Genomic DNA, 17,500 nt, shown 5'->3' with positions numbered 1-17,500 from the left:
ATGATGTTTAACGGAGCAAGGAAATTTTCACAGTATGTCTGATAATATTTTTTCTTCCGGAGAAAGTCTAAAGTTTCTTTTTTCGGCTAAAATAAAAGCAGTTTTAAATTTTTAAACACCATTTTAAGGACAAAATTATTAACCCCTTTAAGCTAATTTATTTATTTTTTTGATAGTCTACAGAACAAACCAAATTACCCTAACCTGCCTAGTTACCCTGATTAACCTAGTTAAGCCTTTAAATGTCACTTTAAGCTGTATAGAAGTGTCTTGGAAAATATCTAGTCATATTATTTACTGTCATCATGGCAAAGATAAAAAAAAATCAGTTATTAGAAATGAGTTATTAAAACTAGTATGATTAGAAATGTGCTGAAACAATCTTCCCTCCATTAAACAGAATTGGAGAAAAAAAATAAATAGGGGAGCGAATAATTCAGGGGGGCTAATAATTCTGACTTCAACTGTGTGTGTGTGTATATATATATATATATATATATATATATATATATATATATATATATATATATATATATATATATATATATATATATATATATATATATATATATATATATTAAATAAGCATAGTAATATAATGTGTAACAAATGATTCTTTGACCTCAATTACAAGAAACAAGAAGGCTATAAAAACCTCTCTAATAAAAAATAAATATCTGTACAATCTAATAATTTAAATGAGATGGATCCCCTCATATAGAATGTTTTTTTTTTTTTTGGTTTAATGTATGTTTTGCATCACTAAGTTTTGTATGACTGTTACATATGTTATCATGTAATCCTGTATGCTTGTCAGTTTTATGATTCAATAAAAAAGTTTTTTAAATGTGATATAATATGTATAAGGAAAGAATTAATCTGCAAAAACAGATAACCACCATTTTTAAACATTTTCTGGAATTGATTTGCGACACGGTGGCTCAGTGGTTATAGCACTGTCACCTCACAGCAAGAAGTCACCTCACATTCAAGGTGTCACCTCACACTGTCACCTCACATTCAAGGTCGCTGATTTGAATCCCGGCTGGTCAGTTGGCATTTCTGTGCGGAGTTTGCATGTTCTCCCCATGTTGGCATGGGTTTCCACCGGGTGCTCCAATTTCCTCCATAGTCTAAACACATGCGCTATTGATGACTTAAATAAACTAAATTGCCCATAGTGTATGAGTGTAAATGGGAGTGTATAGATGTTTCCCAGTACTGGATTGCAGCCCCCCTGTAAATTTTTTTATCCTCAATTTTTGTTTAACAGAGAGAAGATTTATTTTAACACATTTTTAAACATAATAGTTGTTTGATCTGATTTCTAATAACTGATTTATTTTATCTTTGTCATGATGACAGTAAATAAAATTTACAAGATATCTTTTAAGATACTTCGTCACCTTAGAATTATAAGGTTCTCTCTGAGTTCTGAATGATTTTGAGATATTGAGCTTCAAAGTTTTAGCATTCCATAGCAAACAATATGTGTGTAATGTTTGCTTTTCTTTAAAGTAAAAGTCTTAAATTGTAACCAACTTATAAAAAAACACCCCATGATGTAAATAAGTTGTCATTTAATAAGAATATTTCAATACCTCAATTTTGACAAAAATGGCAGATAGAACCTTATAACTCTAAGGTGACGACTTATACACAGCTCAAAGTGGCATTTAAAGGCTTAACTTCAGTAGGTTAATTAGGTTAACTAGGCAGGTTAGGGTAATTAGGCAAGTTATTGTATAACAATGGTTTGTTCTGTAGACTTTAAGAAAAAATACAGCTTAAATAGGCTAATAATCTTGACCTTAAAATGGTGTTTAAAAAATTAAAAACTGCTTTTATTCATGCCGAAATAAAACAATTAGGACTTTCTCCAGAAGAAAAAATATTATCAGACATACTGTGAACATTTCCTTGCTCTGATAAACATCATTTGGGAAACATTTAATAAAGGGGAAAAAAAGTGGGGCTAATAATTCTGACTTTAATTGTACATCAAAGCAAGTTCATCAGCAAAACAGATATCATTGTTTAAATTTTTATAAATAGATTTTTTTTCAGCTGAAATATTTTTTGCAGTGTGAAAAATTATGATTTATGTAAAGAAAACAGATTCAGAAATTTCCCTAAATTATGTTTTGGCACAACTTAAATACATGACATCTGAAATTTGTATTTAATTTATTTGCTGCTTTCGCAAATTAACTCTTCACTCAAATATCAATTCATTAAAATACATACTGTGAATAAATACATACAGGAGAATAAAGGAATGAATGAAAATAATCAGTTCTAAAATGTAAAACTACATTCATAATTAAATACTCTTTTCTAAATGTGACTGTATGAAGCTGGAGTAGAAGTGATGTGAAATGCCTTTGTGTATTGTCGGATCATCTTCTCTGCTTTCCTCACATACAGCCCTGATCCTGGTGAAAGCATGTCCTCAGCTGGAGACGGAAGGAACTGCAGCTCTTCATACTGTATGTTGATCCCACTCATGAGCTTCAGCAAACCTGCACACAACACAGAGGATCAGCCCTGAAGGAGGACTGAAGAGTTTCAGCTTAAGAGATGATCAGCTGGAGAACGCGGAGAGCTCAGCTGAGCCCAAACCAGACATATGGGAGATCACTACATCAGCTGCGTGTCGGTCAGTGTGTCAATATGTTTGTGTGTCAGAGTGTGTGTCAATCAGTGAATGTTTTAAACAGTGTGTCTGTGCGTGTGTGTGTTTGTGTGTCTCTCTCTCTCTTGCTCTGTGTGTAGTCAGACCCTCCTCCACTCTTCATATAAAGGCTGAATGGTCCCTCTCTTCTGAAGGGCCACTTCCTGAGAGGCGTTTAGTGTTTAAATGACCCTCCAGAAGCCGCCGGCTGGGTGACTTAAATAGGCTGATTGTTAAAGGAGGAGTGAAGCTGTTTGCTCGACTCCTCTCGCTTTAAACTCGAGGATTTTGGGCAGGAAGCGTCAGTGTTAATCCGCTGATGTTAGCGCTCTGGCTTTTGTGCGCGCGAGGCTACAAAATGTTTAAAGCTGCAGTCACTAAACAAACTGTGCATTGACAGGAGAAGCAGAAAATCCTCATAGCTGGGATTCCTCACACAGCGGGGGTCCTGAATGATGACAGACCTCGTCTTCTGTTTTAATAAACATAATAATCGTCTAGTGGCTCCCTGTCGATCTCATCTACAGTTTTTCTTGTTTGCTTTGACCTGGTTAAGGAAACTAGGATCCACTTTATTTTCATTATCACTATGTCATCAGAGCAGAAGACATGTCTTGCAAATGTGTAAACTCTTTCTCATTGGGTTGACACATTTTTTCCAACATTTTTCAAAACAGTTAGGGATGTCATTGATGCGGTCCAAACTCCATTATTTTAGCCAAGGTAACCAAACAGAAACCATCTATTCCTAACCATTGGAAACTACCAAGAGCAGTATGAATTCACTAAAGCACTGGGTTGACACTCCTTCACACAAATCTTCAATTAGCAAGCATTACAGTTTTTCTTGTTTGTTTAAACCTGGTTAAAGAAACTAGGATCCACTTTATTTTCATTATTACTCTCCCATCAGAGCAGAAGACAGGTCTAGAGGTCTGCATTCCCGCGGCTATCCCGCGGGCACCACAGGACCCGACCAGATTTCTGCGGCGCGGGAATAAATTTTCGAATAAATCGCGGGAGCGGTCGGTAACAGGTTTAATTTGGGACGGGAGCGGGATGTCTAGCAATATCGCGGATATTGCTATGCGAATGAGAGAGAGAGAGAGAGCTTTGCCTGTGTGTGTGCTTGGTGCTTGTGTGTGTGTATCAGGCCCGGATTGGCTAATCGGGAGGACCGGGAGAATTCCCGGTGGGCCGGTCCGTTTTTTTGGCCGCGAGGGCCGGTGTCCCTAGCTGCAGAATCTGTTGCTCGCAGCAGTCACACTTTTTAAATTTATTTATTTACTTGACCACAGCCTTTTTATTCATTATTTTACCGCAACTCTTCTCTTTTCATCTATTTTAATGATTATAACTCAGTTGTGTCTGACAGTAGAACACAGTTATTGTGGTCCAGCGGTTAGCATGTTAGGTTAAGACGCTGCGGACCCGGGTTCGATCCTCGTTAGAGTTACTTATTGTTTTCAGTTTTATTGTTAAGACATATAATTCTGTTAGGGTTGTTGAACATTTGAAGTTCTAAAGCAGCTGTTTTCTCAAAAAAAGACGTGATAGTGTCATTAGAAACTGATTTGGAAATGACCTTATTTTAATATAGTCAGTCGTGAACTGAGGTGGGCCGGTCTGAGGCTTGAAACTCCAGGGCTGAAAAGGTGTCCCACTCCGGCCCTGGTGTGTATGTTAGTGCGGGCCAGATGCAGCGGCCGTAAGCGAGCCGACGCTGCCGCATCCGTGCCGGAATCAGCCAGAGAGTAATGTGCGCTGCGGCCCGGAGCTGGCGCGACTCAGTATTTATATACCTTTATATAAAACCTTCTGGTATTACATTGGTACTTGATACATGGTATTACAAGCCTTTGAGTTGATATAACAGCAAACGCCTGTGTGTCTGCTTGGTGCTTGTGTGTGTGTGTGTGTACGCACGCGTATGAGAGAGAGAGAGATTTGTCTGTGTGTGTGTGTTTGGTGCTGTGTGTGTGTTTATACAGACAGCTTGGCTGTCTGGACTGTATAGCTGGGTGATTTTCGGTTTTGTTCTCCCCCGCTCTTTAGCGGGATCGGGCGCGGCGGGCAGAAAACGGGGCGGGTCGGGCAGCGGGACAACAAATTGTTAATATAAGCGGGAGCGGGCGGGTGCGGGCGGGAGCGGGATTCAAAATTTAGTCCCGCGTAGATCTCTAGACAGGTCTTGCAAATGTGTAAACTCTTTCTCATTGGGTTGACGCATTTTCCCCAGCATTTTTTCAAAACAGTTAACACGGATGTCATTTATGCAGTCCAAACTCGATTGTTTTAGCTTTGGTAACCAAACAGAAACCATCTATTCCTAACCATTAGAAACTACCAAGAGCAGTATGAATTCACTGAAGCACTGGGTTGACACTCCTTCACACAAGTCTTCAATTAGCAATCAGTCTGCAAACATTAAAAACGGTGGAAGGTTTGTGTTGTTCTGTGCCAGCATGGATGGAGGAGGTCAATAGTGGCTTTGTCCTATACTTCCAATAGGTTTGACTGTATATTGGTTTACAAGTGTTTTCCATAATATTTACAGTATTTTAATTATAATTATAATTTTTTTTACAGTATTTCAGTTTTTAGCCACAGTTTGAATTCAATATAATATTGATCAAATCATTTCTTATTGATATATTGACAGGTGAAAAGATGGCTGTTATAGTCCATTCAAAAATTTGTTCTAGAATAAAGTTTTTAGCAAGACAGGCAGTGCTCCTAGATACCAAAACTCTAAAAACTTTAGCTAGTGCATTAGTGCAGCCATACTTTGACTGTGCTGCAGCATTTTGGTACAGCGGTACTTCTAAAAAAATGAAAAATAAATTGCAGACAGCCTAAAATAAATTGTGTAGAATTATTATAAAATTTCCTCCACTGACACATTTAAATAAAGAACATTATAGTCAAAGTAATTTTTTAAAAGTTGAGAAGAGGGTAAAGTTTTTAAAATTAGTGACGGTTTTTACGATTTTAAAGAAAATGGTCCCAAAATATTTTCTTAATTATTATGTTTTAGTCAGCGAGGTGCACAGTCATCCTACAAGAGCGCACAGCAGGGATATTTACCCATATAGATTTAAGAGTGAATCAGGTAGAAATTATTTTTTGTGTACGAGCTCTGCTGCTTGGAATATTTTGCCCACCATTTTTAAAGAGATTCAAATTGAGAGTGTTTTTAGAGGGGAAATTAAACAGTGGTTGTTTTAAAAATTTTTTGTTGTGCCGAGTTGCTGAGCTGTTGATGTTTGCAATCCATTAATGATTTGCTCGTCCATTTTTTTAAGAATTTAGAGGACCACAATGGATTTTTTTGTGTATTTTATCCTCAACAGTTTTTAAAATATGTATGAATTAGTCTAACTGGACTTGTTTGTATATTTTTTGGTAAAATTGTCAAATAAAATCAATCAATCAATCAATCAATATTCTGGATCCAATTCTTTGCAAAAAGGCAAATTTGACAGCCCAAATAGAAAATAGAAAGACAACAAAGTGCATTGGTAATGTGCTACACTGGCAAGTAATGGTGCACTGATTCACAGTTCTGTGTTTTTTATTATGTTGTCCATTGTGTAATGATTAAGTGAAAGAGCTAAATGTGAGATGTGTGTTTCTTATTGTAAAAAAGTGTGGTTTTTAAACATAAGTGTATAGTTTTTAAAAGAGTGTTTGAATATGCAAATGATCTGTAGTGTTTTGCTAATTGGGTGTGTGGTTGTGCTACTTCTGTGTACTGTTTTGAAAACACGGGCGCTGTTATGAAAATTGTGCTTAAGCAATCCAAAAAAACTGTAATTGTAGACACACCAATCAGGTGTTTAAGCACTTTAAAAAGCAGCAGGTGAGTAAATCGATCTTCAAGCACAATGGAAAGAGTCAGAGAAAGAGTAAGCAAATCAGCTAATCAAATCGATCATGTGCAATGCATTGTTGTCTGGGACAATGAGTCTTTCCACCGCTCTGCTGGTTCAGATCCAGTTTTGGCAGCATCCACATTGTCCTACATCTTCCACCATACTCTCCGTTCCCCAACCCTACAGAAGAGTTTTTCTGGGAATGGTGGTGGAAGGTATATGGTCTCCATCTCCAAGCTGAGGTACCCCTCATCCAAGCCATGAAGGAGGCCTGTGACCAGATGGAGGAATATGGAATATGGATGGATTTGTCATTCAAGACATTTCTTTCCAAGGTGTCTTGCTAATGACAACATTGCCTGCGATGTTGATGAATTTCTCCGGCCAGATCCAGTTAGGCGAAGAGACAATGTCAATTTTTTTTTTTTTTTTTTTTTTTTTTGTAACAGTACAATGCAACTTACAGTACAATATGTAAAGTGACACAGTACCATGAATCTCTATGTCAGCATTTTGGACATGTTGAGAAATAAGTTTCTTCAGTGTGCAGCATTGGTCTTGTGTAGTGTTTGGTGGATTGACTTTATATTTGTACTTTGCTGATGTTAGCCTACTCTAATCATAGGGAAGTAGAAGTGCTAAAATGTTTTAGGTTTATCACAGCAGAGTGTAACTCGTGCAAACAGAGTATAGTAAATGTGAAATGTGTGTTTTTTATGGTATAAATTGTGTTTTTTAAACAGAAGTGTATAATTTTTACAAAAGGGTTTAAGTATGCAAATGATCTGCACTGTAAAAAATGAATCTTGAGGCTTGTAATTTTCATAAAAAAATGATGTGATCATTAAAAATAATGTCCAAATGGTGGTTTATTTGGTTAGATTATAAAAGCACATTCCACTAATAATATTAAATTCATTTATCACTCAAAAAACTAGTAATTTTCACATGATTCATTCAAGTGTTTTTTGCTAAAAAAATCAAACTACTTAAAAATAAAGCGTGCAATTGTGTTACCACAATTTTTTTAAAGTAAATAGCACATACAATTTTTTACAGTGTGTAGTGTTTTGCTAATTGGGTTTGTGGTTGTGCCAATTGCGTGGACTGTTTTGAAAACACGGGCCCTGTTTAAAAAACGTGTTTAAGCAATCCAAAAAAACTGGAACTGTTGGAATTAATTAGGACATACTTTAGAAATATCTTGGTGATAATGCAGTTGTGCAGTTTAAAGTTTTTAAAAGTTTGTATTGTTGTTGTATATGGTTTGTTCATGACAATTGTGTAGTTTAAAAGAACTGGTTGACTGGAATGAACCATAATTGCGTTCTCTTCGTTATCAGTTCTGTGCACTAATGAAGTTTGGCGTGTTTTCAGCTTAACACGGACACAATCATCATGTGACTTTCCACACGGACGCCTCCATCGACCCCAAAACTGACCTCTGAAATCTTCAAAACGCACATCAGGACTGAGGTCTAGGGAATCTTGCTCTCCATAGCATGTAAGGTTAATTTTGGTTGCATGCAATAAGTTGTATTTACTAATAAAATGGTCCCTGTGCATTATTCTATATATTATTAATGTAGTAAAATGAAGCAAAATGCAAATCATTACTTACACAAAGCGAGAACAAATTGTTATGCTGGTTCTACCGCTCTTCTATTAGATTGTAATGAAAAAAATACATGTATTTATTAATAATAGTATTTCTAATTTCAATATTTATTTATTTTAATTTTGAGAGAGGATGGTGGATGTTATGGGCTGTGTATGTATGGCTGGATGTATAAATACTATATATATTGTATGTGCATAGGTATATTGTAGGTGATATTCAATGCAATGCAAACTCCACACAGAAATGCCAACTGACTCAGCCGAGGCTCGAACCAGCAACCCTTTTGCTGTGCACTGTCTATAGGTAATATTATAATAGAATATTATAACTATAATATTTGAAGTAGTTTTGTTGAATATTTTGTGGATTATTTTTGTTTCAATGTATTCTCATTGTATCTCAGTATTGCTTTCCAGAAAGTAAATAAAGATTATCATGTTTTTTAGATAAATATTTTATTTTTTATTGTTTTTTTTATTTTTTATTGTTAATATTTTATTGTTAATATATTATTTATATATCTAACTTTTTGAATAAATGTATATTTACAATTTTAATTGCTTTTCTTAAACTATTTGGGACACTGCTTAATCTGAATAAAAATAATAATAATAAAAATAAAACAAAATAGAATAAATTAAATAAGACAAAATTAAATTAAATAAAACAAAACAAAATAAAACAATAACAACAACAATTATTATTAATACTATTATTATGTAGTAGTAAAATGAAGCAAAATGCAAATCATTACTTACACAAAGCGAGAACAAATTGTTATGCTAGTTCTACCGCTCTTCTGTTAGATTGTAATAAAAGAAAAACATGTATTTATTAATAATAGTATTTCTAATTTCAATATTTATTTATTTTAATTTTGAGAGAGGATAGTGGATGTTATGGGTTGTGTATGTATGGCTGGATGTATACAATTCAATGCAATGCAAACTCCACACAGAAATGCCAACTGACCCAGCCGAGGCTCGAACCAGCGATCTTCTTGCTGTGCGGCATCTATAGTGTTATAATAGAATATTATGATGATAATATTTGAAGTAGCTTTGGTTATTTTTGTTTCAATGTATTCTCATTGTATCTCAGTATTGTTTTCCAGAAAGTAAATAAAGATTATCATGTTTTTTTTTCAATTTGTTTTTATATATTTTTTTTGTTAATATTTTATGTATATATTATATCTAAATATATTCTATTTTTATTAGTGTTTTTTTTATAAATGTATATTTACAAGTTTAATTGCTTTTCTTAAACTATTCGGGACACTGCTTAATCTGAATAATAATAATAATAAAAATAAAACAAAATAGAATTAATTAAATAAAACAAAATTAAATTAAATATAACAAAACAAAATAAAACAATAACAACAACTATTATTATTAATACTATTATTATTATAATTAATATTAATGATAATGGGGCAACGCGGTGGCGCAGTAGGTAGTGCTGTCACCTCACAGCAAGAAGGCTGTGGTTCGACCCTCGGCTGTGTCACATCCCCGGCTTGTTTCTTGCTCACCCAATCATCGCTCTCCCTCACAAAACACCTGCATCCAATCCTGTGAACTCTCATCAGCATTCTAATTACTTGCACCTGTTCCCCTTCACCCAAGAACACTATAAATACCTACCTTCTCTTCTCAGTCTTTAGCCAGTATTGAAGTCTGATCATCGTCATTGTTGCGCCTTCTTTTCTCCTCTTCTTCCATGAATGTTCCTTATGAGACCTCGAGTCCTTCACACTGAGGAGGAGAAAGGAGAAAGCTTACACTTATACAGTGTTTACTAGAAGATTTGCTATCAACTAGATAAACTGTGTGTCTGTATACTCACCCGCTGATGTTCCCATGAACAAACTACATGTTTACATTTGCTGTGCTGTTAAAGAAGAACGCTACAGCATCAATGCCACTCCTTCGATTCCACACTTTGATTAAGTGACCTTTTGTTTTCAATACAACTGTGAAAAGATAACCTTCCTTGTCTACCAGCGTGACAGGCTGGATCAGCTGACGTTTCTATGTGGAGTTTGCATGTTCTCCTCGCGTTTGCGTGGGTTTCTTCCGTGTGCTCCGGATTCCCCCACAGTTCAAAGACATGTGGTACAGGTGAATTGGGTAAACTAAATTGTCCGTAGTGTATGAGTGTGTGTATGGATGTTTCCCAGAGATGGGTTGTGTCTGCAAGGGCAACTGCTGTGTAAAACGTAAGTATTTTACGTTTTTTTAGTTTAGTGGCTAATTTATATAAATTCATACGAGTTCAGTCTTACGAAAATGTACGGTTTTAAAAAGGAGGTGTGGCACCCAACCCCACCCCTAAACCTAACCGTCATTGGAAGATGAGCAAATAGTACTAAATTATACAAATTGGATTGTATGAATTCATACAAATTAAGCTGCGGTCACACTGGGCTTTTCCTCCCATAGACTTCCATTCATACGCACGCGAATGCGTTAGACCGGAAACGCAGGGTCATGCGTTAAGTTTCGCAGGTTGCAGTGGTACAAAGTTCAAGCTTGGTGAACTCTGACCTGTAAAATCGCATCACATGACTGTGTGAGACCAATCGAAGATCAAAACATGACGTCTCTGGATAGAAATTTCAAACATGGAGCAATCGCTCGCCATTTAATGCCTAATAATCTTGTTTATTTTCGCAACGCCGTAAGACAGAATTTCGCACACACAAACTCTAGTGACCGCACCGCCGTACAACAGAATTTCGTACACACAAACTCTAGTGACCACACCTTAAACCACTAAATCAAAAAGTAACGAATTGCCGTGAGATTGTGTTGCAAAAACATATGCTGGATAAGTTAGCGGTTCATTCCGCTGTGGTGACCCCTAATTAATAAAGGGACTAAGCTGAAAAGAAAATGAATGAATGAATAAATTAATAATAATAATAATAATAACAATAAATCATGTCTTCAGTCTCTCCATAAATGCATATATTTGTACACAATACTGTCTGTTGTATTCAGTCTATTTTCTGTGGACAAACACTAAAGTTTAATACACAGCACTTGCACATATAATTATAAATGACTTTGACTTTGAAATAAATAAAGAACAGCAGCTTCTCTGACAGCGATTCCGTCACCATGTTTTCTGAACATAAATAAAGTCAGAAATATAATTCCAGAAATAACATCATCATCTGAAGACCTACAAGTAAAAGCCAGTGAACCTTAAATAACAAGGAATGTACAGTATCAGAGTATTGCTGTGAGACACACACTCACACACACACAGACTCACACACGGAGACAGATGCTTTGGCAGTTGTTGACAGAATTCAGTCGTGTCTGTGTGATTACTGGTCTATCACGCCGTACACGCATCGCTGTGTATGAATTAATGAGAGAAACCGCCGGCACAGACTGTGAGTGTGTGTTTGTGTGTGTGTGTCAATCACGTCAGTCATATAAGAGCTCAATTTACTCACATATATAAACTTCACAGCTCCGACATTCAGAGATCTGATTCTGAAGCATCTCAGAAGTAAAGGGGGCAGTTTGTACCTGAAGGGTATACAATGATACCCCATAGGTATATTTGGGTAGCATAATGCAAGTACCACTATGGACATATTTAGGTATAAATCTGTACCTTCTGAACAGGTACTGCCCCCGTGACACCACTCAGACCTTTATTTCTGAGAGTGTAGGTGTGATGGTTAAACCACTGACCCTCATTAAACCAGCATTAATCTGTCATTAACCCAAAGATCAGAGTCATTAGCTGCTGTGTGCTGGTCCTCCATTCTAACACGTAAACACAAACCCAAATAAACAGTATGATGTATGATTGCTTGATTTGTTTTCATTTTAGTGATCACTGTTCATGTTAGTTCACTGTTTTGTTTTTGTATATTTAGTGCGGTTTATTCATAAACTAATTTCGAGAGGATCACGTGCTTATGATCAACATGGCTGGTTCCTTATTAGCTCCGTGATCAGCCCTATTAGAGGATTACGGAAGCATTATAAATAATCTGAGTTTTTCAGGCTAGCACTGTTGCCTCACAGCAAGAACACTGCCGGTCCAACCTATCGGGCCGGTTGGTGTTTCTGTGCGGAGTTTACATGTTCTCCCCATGTTCGGGTGGGTTCCCCCCGGGTTCCCCGGTTTCCTCCCACCGTCCAAAAACATAAACCATAGCCAATCGACTAAAACAAATGATCACCCAATACAACCTGAGTTTACACTTCTCACGATGACAAGCAGCGGAGTTCTTGAGACCTACCTGAGCTCGAACTCCCCTTGCCCTTCTAACGAGAGGGAGCCCCGGACTCGAGGATATTACGAGCTCAGGGCTCTCTCCCAGGACAGCGTGCCAAATATGCTTTATTGATTATCAGCTAAGTGTGAACTCTTGAATGGTTACACATTTTTACCTTGTTCACTGCTCTGTTGACATCTGATGTCGAAAATTCAACTCTTCCGTTCAACAAAGCGAGCTTAATTTACATTTTAATAATTTGACACAATATATTGAAACATCAGGCTTTTGTACTTCACTGTAAAATCAATTCCTTTAACTTATAGACGAAGTACCAACCTACGTCACACATGACGTCACAAGGGTTGCAAAAAGAGACCGGCTGCAATAGTAAACATGTTGTGTTGTGCAGTAGAATGCCAAATTCGAAAATAGAAAACTTAACATTTATTATACACCACACTGCTTTTAATGCCAACAGCAGCGTCTTTGGCTAAAATGAGCTGAATGGAGTGAGGACCTAATTAAAAATGCTCGACTCTGCAGTTCTCATGTTATATCAGTTCACGCTATGCTGCATCATACACATTACCCATATTTGATTGCAGCAATTTCAAGAGTTCACACTTAGCTGATGATTGATAGTAAAGCTGGTTTGGCGTGGTATCTCGGGAGAGAGCCCTGAGCTTATAAGATCCTCGAGCCCTGGCCTCCCTCCTGTTGCAGGGTGAGAGGGGAGTTTGAGCTCAGGTAGATCTCGATGACTCCCCCTTCTGCTTATTGTAGCTAAGTGCCAGATATGGATGCTGAGAAGAGGTGTACTCAGAGCTTGGCTAAAAAATTTTGGATTAATTGTTTAGGGTGCTTGTTTTTGAACTGTGGGAAAATCCACGCGAGCACAAGCAAAACTCCGCACAGAAATGTTGCCTGGTTTGGAAGGGATTTAAACCAGAGGCATTCTTGCTGTGAGGCAACAGCGATAATCACTGGCCACCATGTCGCCCGTTTGTAAGGTGGGAAAGTAGGGTTGGGTGGGGGGGTTTCTTCAAGAAAAGAATGATATCTTGAAGATATTGCGATGAGAAAAGTCTGGTTGTTTATAGTGAGTTAAGGATCGTCTGATAGGATAATTAGTCATTAGCTAAAGTTGGAACAGCTGTGAACAATCATAAGCACGTGATCCTCTCCAAATTTGTTTATAAATAAACTTCACAAAGTGAGTACAGCTGTTGCTTTTAAAGTGACTAGTTGACTAAAAGGAGAACCCCTTTCTTCAGATTTAATATAAGTGTTTTGCGTCTCTAGAATGTGTCTGTAAAGTTTCAGCTCAAAACACCCATCAGATTTTTCATTATACGTTTTACAAGATCCTGTTTTATACATTTTTACAGCAGGGGTTGTTTTGTCGTACTGCGCCTTTAAGGCAAGTCCTTCCCGCCTACTGTTTCTACGTGCCTTTCTGCGTGCCTTAATCTGCTCCCTCGGCTGCGTCAGACAACAGACAGACCTAAAGGAAGAAGATCTCATGTAGCGTTTGTGAGAAATACTACAGTAAGAACTTTACCAATGAGTATTTGTTGTGCAGTTGCATTGATTAGGCACACACAATATCGTTACAAAGTTCATGTGCGCACACACACACACACAGACAGATACACACGCGCACACACACAGACAGACAGAGCGCGCTTAGCTTTTGTTTTTGCACGCATATGTGACAGGATGCGGCTTAATTTCCACTCCTGTGTGGATATCTGTTATGTTAATGTACAAAATAAACCTGATTTAACGTCCACAAACCGGGATTGAAGCGTCTTCCTTTATAATTGTTCTGACACGCAGCTGTGTTGATGGAGTAAACCTGAAGTGAATCGCTGTCCTTCATTACACACGTGCACTGTTTTAAAACATTTTAAACATGTGAAACTCACTCTTGATCACATCTGATGATGATTGATGATCCTAGTGAACTGAACAGGCCTTTTCCCGATTGCTTTGCGCATGTCTGGTCTTGTTGACATGATTATACACGTGACTACCGGGACATGTTAATGCGCGCAGCTGTCAATCAATTTGTTAAGCGGGGGGACCGCAGTCAAGTTTCGGTCGATCTGAAAACCACTCCAATTGGTCCACTGTTTTTATGTTGTTAAATTGAAGGACTGGGTGTATTTATATCACCCCAATATGACGGTCTATACACTTTACCAAACAGCTTGAAAAGTAGATTTTTCACCATAGGTGCCTTTTTAAAAAAAATGTGAAATCCCAATGCTTTTAAAGTGATCAGTTGACTTGCCTTAAAATGATAAAGTAAATAAACTATGTGCATAAAGATAAAAAGTTAAGTCAACTTAAAAGTTCCAGTTACGATGGGTTTACTCACTTTAAGTAAATAACTAATGGCTTTTAACAGTGTGAATGGTGGTGTTTCTTGGATTCAGACTGTGTGCTGGAATCATGTGCTCTCTGACTGCTGTCATTGATTCGCACCATGAAAACACTGGTGTGTTAAGTGTGTCTGATGCCTCGGGGCTCTTGTTCACACACTTCTAAATGTCAAAATGTTTTGTGTTACTGAACTGCTTTCAAGTGCCATTTACCCAGCAGCCCCGAGAGAGAAAGAGAGAGAGAGAAAGCTGTCAGGAACAACACTAATCCCAAAATAAACAATACAATTTAATTAACAATTTTGATTAAATTAAATAAAACTAAAAATTGTTGTTTATTTTTAATAATGAATGATTAAAATTCAGTCATTCATTTTCTTTCAGCTTAGTCTCTTTATTAATCCAGGATCACCACAGCAAAATGAACCGCCAACTTATCCAGCAAGTGTTTTATGCAGAGGATACCCTTCCAGCTGCAACCCATCACTGGAAAACACCCATACATTCTTATTTATACACACACACTACGGACAATTTAGCTTACCCAATTTCCCTATAGCGCATGTGTTTGGATTGAGGGGGAAACTGGAGCACCCCCACGCTAACACAAGGAGAACATGCAAACTCCACTCAGAAATGCCAACTGGTCCAGGCGAGACTTCCTGCAGTGAAGTGACTGTACTAACCACTGAGCTACCGCACCGCCCTAAATGATTAATTATCTACATAAAAATGTTGTTATTATTATTATTATTTTAGTGTTTTTTATATTGCTGCTTACCTTAGTTACCCATCAAAAAAATAGTGCTGTGCAGAAGTGTATTAAAAAATTATAAAAATCAATCAGTAAAATCAAATAAAAAATGTTTTTATTAAATAAAATAATAAAAAATAATAAATAAAATTGTTTTAGTTTTAATAATGAATGATAAATAATTTATATGCAAAATACTATTATTATTTTGTTATAAATTATATACCACTATATAATAATATGAATACTTATATTATTATATAGTGGTATTTATATTGCTGCTTACCTTAGTTGTCTATTAAAATTGAGTGCTGTGCAAAAAAAAATGTGATTAATCTTATCATGAAAAAGTTTGTTTTGACTTTAGTGTTAACTAAGCATATTTATTATGTAGGACTATATATAAACACACACGTGCATGCATCTATTTAATCAACATTTTTTTTCATATATGTTTAAATATATTATTTATATTTTTATAAATATATATATATATATATATATATATATATATATATATATATATATATATATATATATATATATATATATATATATATGGTTAGCACTTTCGCCTCACAGCAAGAAGGTCGCTGGTTCAAGCCCTGGGTCAGTTGGCATTTCTGTGTGGAGTTTGCATGTTGTCCTGTGTTGGTGTGGGTTACCTCCAGGTGCTCCGATTTCCAAACACATGTGCTATGGGTGAACTGCTATGGCCATAGTGTATGAGTGTGTGTGTGTGTATGAATGTGAAAGTGTATGGGTGTTTCCCAGTACTGGGTTGCGGCTGGAAGGGCATCTGCTGTGTAAACATATGCTGGAATGGTTAGTGATTTACCTGATAAATCGGAGACTAAGCCGAAGGAAAATTAATGAATGGCATATATATATATATATATATATATATATATATATATATATATATATATATATATATATATATATATATATATATATATATATATATATATATATATATATGTCAAAACAAACTTTAATTTTGGATGTGATTAATTGCGCTTAATCTTTGCCCAGCACTAAAAAAAATCTAAATATTTTTGGAATCTGTTCATTTACTGTTGCTATAATGAATTAATTTTCATAGCGATTCATTTAATTATTTAGTTAGTTAACTTTAAATATTCATTATATATGCATATGTCTATGTATGTTTGTGTTGTTATTAATATCTTTCTGTTTATGTTATTTTTCTTAGTCTGTGATTTGATCATTAGGACCGTGGTAGAAAATAATTAACTGGCCTGCCTTAGAGAAAATAATTTCATCAGAAAGATTAATTAGTTCAACAGAAATAATTCCACTCCTGCATCAGTATGCCTTCTCATTACACTGCACTGCATTTTTTTTTTGGCCAAATTGTCCTGATTGCAGGAATATTTAATTAAATTATAAAGTCTTGTAGGATTTAGGTCAGATGTGTTTTGTAAAATAAGATATTGATTTTGATTAAACTAACATACCAGCAACACAAAGGGCTGAAATGCGTCCTGCATTCTGATTACAAATCAAACATTTGCATCCAAGAAAAATGGGATATCATTTAGCAAATGTACAGCGACGTATTTCTCATTACTTGTCTAGACTTTTGCCTCAACAGTAAAGAAACAAGCAAAATGGATGCGTCTCGGTCAAAGTGTCACATTTCACAGCAAAACCACATTTAATATTCCCTCATTCATTCATTTTGCTTCACTGCGGAATGAACCGCCAACTTATCCAGCATGTGTTTTACACAGCGAATGCCCATCCAGCTGCAATCCAGTACTGGGAAACAGCCATACACACTCACACACACACATTACGGCCAACTAAGTTCATTTAATTCCTATAGTGCATGTGTTTGGACTGTGGGGAAAACCAGACTCAGCCGGGACTCGAACCAGCCACCTTCTTGCTTTGAGGCAACAGTGCTAACC

At 36.2% G+C, this 17,500-nt stretch overlaps 1 long non-coding RNA gene across 2 annotated transcripts in view; it reads right to left on the bottom strand.

Moving 5' to 3' along the window:
• Nucleotides 1–17,500, bottom strand: part of LOC137496855 (uncharacterized) — a 167,440-nt gene that overhangs the window by 137,676 nt on the left and 12,264 nt on the right. For both annotated transcript variants that reach the window (XR_015504644.1, XR_015504643.1), the window contains exons 3-4: nt 9,820–9,930; nt 2,383–2,522 (exon numbers count right to left, since the gene is read on the bottom strand). This is a non-coding gene — a long non-coding RNA (uncharacterized LOC137496855). The remainder of the gene's footprint in view (nt 1–2,382; nt 2,523–9,819; nt 9,931–17,500) is intronic.

The sequence above is a fragment of the Danio rerio genome, chromosome 12 (genome assembly GCF_052040795.2).
Source record: "Danio rerio strain M-AB ecotype USA chromosome 12, GRCz13ab, whole genome shotgun sequence".
NCBI classification, from domain to species: domain Eukaryota; kingdom Metazoa; phylum Chordata; class Actinopteri; order Cypriniformes; family Danionidae; genus Danio; species Danio rerio.
Note: the sequence above shows the minus strand (reverse complement) of the source record. Positions and strands in the feature narration are given on the sequence as shown.